Source organism: Anas platyrhynchos, chromosome 1 (assembly GCF_047663525.1).
Source record: "Anas platyrhynchos isolate ZD024472 breed Pekin duck chromosome 1, IASCAAS_PekinDuck_T2T, whole genome shotgun sequence".
Taxonomy (NCBI): Eukaryota; Metazoa; Chordata; class Aves; order Anseriformes; family Anatidae; genus Anas; species Anas platyrhynchos.
In genome coordinates, this window is record NC_092587.1 from 48,319,733 (window position 1) to 48,327,662 (window position 7,930).

General features: G+C 39.5%; 1 long non-coding RNA gene across 1 annotated transcript; it reads right to left on the minus strand.

Moving 5' to 3' along the window:
* Positions 1–2,838: 2,838 nt before the first annotated feature.
* LOC113844512 (uncharacterized) lies at positions 2,839–6,192 on the minus strand. The gene is made up of 3 exons (XR_003499238.3): positions 6,003–6,192; positions 5,556–5,644; positions 2,839–3,820 (listed from the first exon to the last, which is right to left on the minus strand). It is a non-coding gene; the product is annotated as an uncharacterized lncRNA (long non-coding RNA).
* Positions 6,193–7,930: the final 1,738 nt, after the last annotated feature.

Here is a 7,930-nt window from a genome sequence, read left to right on the forward strand (position 1 = left end):
AGTTGGGGAAGAGTTTTCAAAACAAAATCATGGGTTTCAAGAGGAAAATTTTACAGTTCATGCTCTGTTTGGTTGGAAATCCTATGTCCTAATCTGTTTTAAATAGCATTTTTTTATGTTTGTAATGGTTAATTAATGCACTTTTCTCTATTCATGATAAAGTTGTATAGACAATGGTAGTTTTGTTTGTTTGTTTGTTTGTTTGTGTGTTTTTCAAACTCTTTTCTGAGTCTGCAGTAACTACCGCCTTGTTGCCGCAATGGAAACCACTGCATCAAACATATCCCTTACAGAGGTGGTGCCATCATCAACCATGTTCCTTTATTCAGTCTCTGACCCTTCTTGGACTCACTTCTAAACTTAAGTTGTTGTGTTTTAACCCAGCAAGCAGCTAAGAACCATTGCTCACTCCCTGCCCAAAACCCCCAGCGGGATGGGGGAGAAAATTGGGAAAAACAAAGTAAAAACTCATAGGTTGAGATAAAGGAAGATTAATAGGACAGAAAAGGAATGGAAAATAATAATAATCATAATGATACAAGAATATACAAAACAATTGATGCAGTGCAATTTTTCACCACCTGATGACCAATGCCCAACCAGTCCCCATGCAGTGGCAGTCTTCTCCTCTCCCTCATCCCAGACAATTCTCCCCAAATTTTATTGCTGAGCATAAAATATGGGACATCCCTCTGGTCAGCTGTACTGGCTGTGTCCCCTCCCAGCTCCTGGTGCACCCCCAGCCCCTCACTGGCAGGGCAGTGTGAGGAGCAGGAACAGCCTTGGCTCTGTATAAGCACTGCTCTGCAACAGCTGAAACTATCCCTGTGTTATCGGCATTATATTTTTCCTAAATCTAAACCACAGTGCCAATCCAGCTGCTAGAAAGAAAATTAACTCTATCCCAGCCAAAACCAGGACACAAGTCAACATCAATGTGAGACAATTCCAGGCAAATACCCCATGTGAGCAGGGTAGCCCAAGGTAACATGCAACAGGCACTTTGCTTTCTGCATGTGGGACAAGGGGCAGTGCCAGGCCACAGTCTTCAGCATGGATTTGACTGACTTCCATGTTCAAGTGAAAGCCTGAGGGAAATTATACTCACAGGATATAAGAATAAAACTAAAGGAAAATGTTGTTAGGAATATTGTTGTTACTTTTTCAAATTTCATTGTAAGATATATTAATTCTTTTCTTGACTATCCACTTCAGCAAAAAGCAGATACTTTCCTTGACCTACTGTGGACAAAGATATCAATGATCGTTATGGCTATATCACACCTCTTTCTCTCAGCTACACACAGGACTGTGTTTTTTAATGGAATTAAGCTTAGATTTTCTGTCTGAATACCTGGGGCAAGGGTGCTTTCAGAAATTACAAGGGGACAAAGTAACTTTTGCTAGACTTGCAGAATGCTAAAGGTAAATATAGCCTAGTGAACTGTCTGGTGGTGAATGATGGATGGATGGATGGTTAGACAAATAGAGAGATAGGAAATAATGGGTCAATTCCAGAAATTAATTGCTTAATTATAATCATATGAATATAAATAATTATCTCGCATAAGTTAATGTTTTTAATTTTCTGAGGTAGACAGAAAAAAAAAATATATGTATATGTATATATATGTGTGTGTGTGTGTGTGTATTTAAAAAACAGAGTTCCAGCAGATATGGATAAACTATTTTGGTCTGACAAGGTTTTACTAATTCTACACCTCTCCTGTAAATCTGTCACTCAAGAAGTGACGTGCCATATATCTAAAGCTATTGAAATGATTTCAAGATAAGTTAAAAGGTGGATTAAATACAATTTGCAATTTAAAGAGCCGTGTTATTCTGATCCATGTTGAAATACAAATGTATTTACTAGCTTAAGAATCCACTAGCATTTATCATGGAAGAGAAATTGCATTCTCCATTACCAGAGGTTCCAGGTCCCATAGCCGGTATAAATCAGAAAAGACTCAGAGATATCAAGCATTTTTTTCTTAATTTATACAAATTAAAAATTTAATCCACAGGCTTTTATGTTAATAGGCTGTATGGTTTTATCTGTATTTTCCAGAACTGTTTGTTTCTTTTCCTTAATAGAGACAATTGGAGGAGGAACAGGAAAAATCCTGAAAACAGGAAAAAAGGATGTTGAAGACATTCCAATCAGTTCATAAGTTCAATGTGAAGTTAAAAACACAGTTTTGCCTTTGAAACACAATAGCGCTAGCTCAGTCTTGAAATGCACGGGTGACACAGCAGCTGTATAAAAATGTGAGGGTACAGTGATTGCATTTCTGAGTGATCTGTTTGCTGCCACACCTTGTGCTCTTCTGCTGGCTGCTCCTGCAGAGATCAAGGACGTCCGCTTGGGTAGGAGTGTTACCGACATCCAAGCACAGCTGAGCAGGCCTCCTTTCTCAGCACGCCCATGGGCAGAAGGAGGTTTCTTCCACTGGCAGAAGCGTAAGTCACAAACCCAGCCAAGATGGATGTTTTCATGCCAGAGAGTCAGGCTTTTAGTCCAGAGAGAAATGGCAGGAAAGGGGTCATTAACATTCCTCTTGCCAAATGGAAGAGGGAACAGAAAAGGGAAGAAGGGAAGGGGGAAGGGAAGGGGGAAGGGAAGGGGAAGGGAAGGGGGAAGGGAAGGGGGAAGGGAAGGGAAGGGAAGGGAAGGGAAGGGAAGGGAAGGGAAGGGAAGGGAAGGGAAGGGAAGGGAAGGGAAGGGAAGGGAAGGGAAGGGAAGGGAAGGGAAGGGAAGGGAAGGGAAGGGAAGGGAAGGGAAGGGAAGGGAAGGGAAGGGAAGGGAAGGGAAGGGAAGGGAAGGGAAGGGGGAAGGGAAGGGAAAAGGAATTATTGTTCAGGAACTCTTAATTAAAACAGGAAAAGCAAAGACAATTAGGTCAGAAACTAGAGGCAAGCTACCAAAGGGAGTGAAAGGCAGAGGACTATAAAGAAAAGCAATCATTTTTATAGGGAAGTGGAAGATAAAACAATCAGATTATCAACAGTTTTTAGGATCATTTCTGCTGTCCAGAGTGTGCTTACTCTGGCAGTTGAGCCCTCCATATAAAACAGCATAGTTCCTTTCTGATCGTAAGCTGTTTAAAATTAGTTGTCATAAGGAATGTGACTACACATGTTGATGATGTATGGTGGAAAGTCAAAGTAATGGTTGTTCCATAGGATATAAATTATTAGAGCCACATTAATATGAAATTCCTGTGTGGTTATACATCACATGCATGCGATTACCAAATGAACAAATCAGATATTCATCATACATCAAACCGCGGGATAATAACTTTCTTCAAAAAAATTGCAAAAATGTAGTATCCAGTTGCTCAGAAAGAGAATTAAATAGGGATATCTGTTTCAGAACATACATCATATACACTCTAAAAAGAGAAGGAGAAAATCAGCTTAAGAAAAAAAAAATAATAATAATTATGTAACCCCAGGGAACCTCATCCACAAAAGATATTTTTGGAGAGATGGCTGGTGCTCTAGCTGTAAATAGTAGAAATTTTATGTATGTACTACTGATACAGGGAAGAAAATGACAATATATCTGTTACAGATAATATGGATATTTGAAATGAATTTACGTACACAGTTATGAAACTCTTATTTTGCTGATAACAATGGCAGTTTCACTTTTCTTATCTTTTTCAAAGTGGTCCAGTGCTCTGGTAAAGGGCTATCAGATATCCCAGAAGGAATCTTCTCTAGTGCCAGATGTTTACTGCTTAAGAATAACAGTACAATTTTCATCCAGGTGGGTCTCCCAGGTGAATATATGTCACCAGAAGGTATGGTCCTGAAGAAAAATAAGCTCAGTGATACACCTATAAAGTACACATTTGAAGGCTCACAAAGTCTCATGCTTGGATGACAATAATCTTAGGACATGTGCCCACTGTCTTCCTGGAGCTGGAGATAATCATAGAATCATTAAAGTTGGAAAAGACCTTCAAGATCACCCAGTCCGACCATAAGCAGCAACAGTGGAGCAGACTTGGACTCAGTGTAGGAACCTGTGGTATTGAACATCCCTAGTAACCAGTAAAGCAACTGATCCTTCCCCAAAGGGCTGTTTCTCTTTCTAATATCTTTGCACATAATGAAGGTGAACATCAATCAGCTGAGGATCATTCCCATAATACTGCTCCTCCCCCTTAAGAAATAATATTTAACAGCCAGCAAAATGTCAGCATTTCCTACTGATGTTTTCTGTGAGTGGTCAGAGCTAGAATAGCCTGATCTGTCACAACCAAATTAGTGAGAAGGATACTAAGAAAGCAGCTTTTAGTAACATGATTGAACTGGAAAGCCTAGGCTTGACAGAGAATTTGCTCACTGGAGTACTCTTGCATTTGCCCCCTCTCTGAAAGAACTCAGGTTCAACAAAAGCAGGATGTTTTTAATGAGGTAAGAGGCATTTCTGAAACTGGGAAATATCACTCAGACTGATTGATCTCTAAAATAATAAAATACTTCATATAGTACACAGAACATATGAGGGCCTGCAGAGCTGCTTTCCCTTAGATGTAAGGCATAACAAATTATAATAAATTCCTCAACTTTCTATCACATTTTTTCTTCACATCTTCTTTCACATCTTTTCTTGTTCAGTACAAATATACAGTCTGTACCAAGGGACTATTTCTGTGGCAGTCATAATGGTGAGAGCCATCTTCTTGTATGGTTAGTGAACAACTAGATGAACCTCGATAACAATGTGTATGCACTCAGATGCCTGAGAGACAAAGTCCAATTTTATTAAAAATATGTTAAAAAGGAGAGAGAGCATAGAGAGAAACCAGGGAGTGGAATTTCATGTAAGTGGAAAGAGTGGATAGATATTAGGTTTTGACCTCTGCCAGAACAATACAAGAACAGTATAAATACATGAAGTTAATCACAGTCACAAGAGTAAGAGAACACCAGATATATTTTAAATTATTTAGTTGTAGTACTTTTTAAAAATCTCTATATCCAGAGTCTCTGTGAGGTACCTAAAGCTAAAGTTTCATTATCTTTTAATTGCTCAGTGAAATAAGACCTCCATCATGATTACAATCCATGTTATGCAATTGACATTTCACATATTTGCAGTCAAAACATCTCCTGTTTTCTTTCTTTAAAAAAAAAAATAAATTGCTAAGCATACACAAAAGGGAAGTCCCAGCATACCCAGACTTAAAGTCACTGATAAGCTCCATGCTGTTGCATGTTTTTGCAAAGCTTCATGAGATTATTTTTACTTTTGTCTACTTTCTACATAATATTTCAGCTTTTCCACTAATATATATATATTAGTGGAAAATAATATATTTTAATAAATATATACTAAATATATATTAAATAATATATATTAGTGGAAAATAATATATATTCATATATATATGAATAGTAGATAAATGTTATAGTAGGAACTATTCTAGACCTGTTCTGAGTGCATTTAATATTTACAAAATATATATGTATATATTTTTAGGTCACAGTTTCATATTCACACACAATTATTTCAAAATATTTGAGTTCTCTCTTACGCTCTAGCCATTTGGGGTGCTGGTAGCAATCCAGACTCCAGCTGCAGAGAGCAGGACACCAAACAGGGCAGGAGCACCAAACATGGCACCTAAATGTAAAACATAATTGACTTTAGCTCTTTCTGCAGCCAACAGAAATAAGTTAGTACTTAAAACCTGATTCAACTTCTATAAGACCCTGGAGTTAGCGGAAGTGAACATGGGCTCAGGTATCTGCAAAACTGCATTTGAGTAAAACAATCCCTTATGTGTATATATATATACATACATATTAATTTAATCCGCGTCAGTGAAGTAGTGGATATAAAATATAAAGCCTTTTCTTTTTTTTTTTTTCCCCCCACATACTAATTCTTCCCAATGGCTGTTTGCGCAAACTAGGTTCCCAGTGCACCCCTAACACAGAGACAGGTACAGAAAAGAGTTGTAAAGAGATTTCTAACCCACATGTCCAATACTTCTCAGCCTCAGAGAGGTTTCCTGTGCTAGGGCTGTCCTCCCCAAGGGTAAGGCACGTGTGCTCCTGCGTGTCTGCTCCTTCACCTCTAGTGCCACCTAGCTTGTCCAGCTTCCAGCTGAAGTGCCTTTAGTTCTCATGATGCAGAGGCCGTATTTCTTCCATTTTGTAGGGGGAAAAATAATAAATATATATATATATAGGGAGAGAGAGAGAGAGAGAGAACTTTTCCAACGTCTGGATGCTCAGAAATGGTCAGGTTGTGCTGTGCCTCATGTAACTGCACTAAGACTGCAGGCCAGAAGAGGAGTAAAACATAATCTGCATGTACCTGAAGATAAGCTTAGTTCTACAACTTCCAGGTGTGCACTGGGCATGCAAATAAAACCCTAATCACTTTAATTTAGGATCTGATTGGAAGCAGGCAATGCAGAAGTGACAACTTTAAAGCATAAATGATTTTTTAATTTAGGAAACCAAAATGGGGAACAACAACAAAAACCCTAAAAAATAACAAAAAACATCCAACCAAAAAAAAAAAATCTCTTGTTTGAGTTGAATAACAACTGTAGAAATCACACCCAAGCCACAGTTTCACCAAATTTGTGACACAGAAATGCACTTGCTCAACATCACAGTTCATTTACAATACTGATTAGCATCAGGGGGATGTTTTACTATCTGCTGAGAACTGCACTGTTTGCCATCAGCCACTGACATGCCCTTTTAAACATGCTTTGTGCATGGCTGCATAAGATATAGGACAGAGCATCGCTTCTGGAAAGAATTAGATATGCAGATAGACTTAAATGGCCAGCAGGAGATTTACCTGCCTAAAGGGAAAGAAAACAGAGCCAGCTTTTGGGCTGTGATTTACCAGCCTGCACAGAGCACGGCTCCCCCACAGTTGTTCCCCTCAGTTATAATTCAGTTTGTCTTGTGGTCTGGAGGCAGGTCAAATTCTCAGGTGCAGCTTCAGATACAGGCAACAGAATGGTGTTGAATAACTTCCATCAGCTTTCTTAGTGCCTACTGGGGTGCAATCTTTCTTGCTTTTTGGCCCAATAGTAATAAAGGGGAAATGGCCCAGGTTCTCCTTTCCATTTATACGGGAAGGGACAGCTGTGGGGCTGGTGCCTGTACTGGGGAGGACCCTTCCTCTGCTCTGTAGGCCTGGTGAGGGGCTTCCTCACTGGGTTTTCTGAAGGAAAACTTTTGGCATTTACCATATCTCATGCTTAGAAAAGTGTGGGAGGCCAGTATTCATTTGAGCTTCCCCACAAAAGCATAATGCATGGAAATTTCAGCGGGCTCCACAGACAGCAGAGCCTCAATACAGACTGTATGTGCTATTTTGCTAGCAAGCTTCAGGATTTGGGGGAAGACAGGTAGCACACTGGAGGCAGGCAGGATGCGTGCAGTTGTGTGCACTGTTAAAGTCCACAAACAAAATCCCACAAAAACAAATTCCACAAAACAAAATCCTACAAACAAAATCCCACAAAATCTACCTTTTGTGGGAACCCAGAGCCAAGACCACAGGAGTGGCAGTCTCTTACAGCTGGTGTGCCCAGCTCAACTTCTTCACCCCATAACCAACCCCACACTGGTTAAAACTGGCAGAACTGCCTCTCCTATTCCTTACTGGAGGTGTGAAATTTTGCTTTCTTTCCTTTGTTTTTCCTCCTCTTCTGCTTTTGACCTTTGACATGGGTGATTTCTGTGTGCCTTTATTGTACTGGAAATTAAATGTGCACAATGAGGGAAATTGAACTGTCCTTCCCAAACAGCAGGTGGTGGTGCTGGGTTGCACAAATCACTTGAGAAACTGCTTACAGATGTTCCTTTCCTTGTTGAAAAACAGACTGGAAATGGATGCTAAATAAACTTTTCTCCTTCTTCAACCCCCCTCCCAACT